Below are 368 nucleotides of genomic sequence, written 5' to 3' on the forward strand. Positions count from 1 at the left end.
CTCCATAATATTTAATGAGAAAGCTATATAAGGCTGTCTCTTATACACATCTAGATGTGTATAAGAGACAGTATATATACTTATCATTCAAAACAATATAAATACAACAATCTAATGGTCGTGGTGTGTAGCCTACAGTATATCACTACTCCTTCTAATTTAGTTTTTGTGAAATTCAACAATATTTTTTTTAGTTTTGTGTAAAGCGCATTTAGCCGCTGTGCAGTATGTGCTATATGAATTATTACTATTACTTCAGTCAGATGTAAATTCTAAATATGATCTAATATATTACGGTATAGCATGATATTTATTGGACAATGAAGTGCTCTAAGATTGGAAATAAATCACGAGAAACTACTCTTTAT

This window comes from Anneissia japonica, unplaced genomic scaffold (assembly GCF_011630105.1).
Source record: "Anneissia japonica isolate Jap-2015-1 unplaced genomic scaffold, ASM1163010v1 scaffold287799_len804019_cov200, whole genome shotgun sequence".
Classification (NCBI taxonomy): Eukaryota; Metazoa; Echinodermata; class Crinoidea; order Comatulida; family Comatulidae; genus Anneissia; species Anneissia japonica.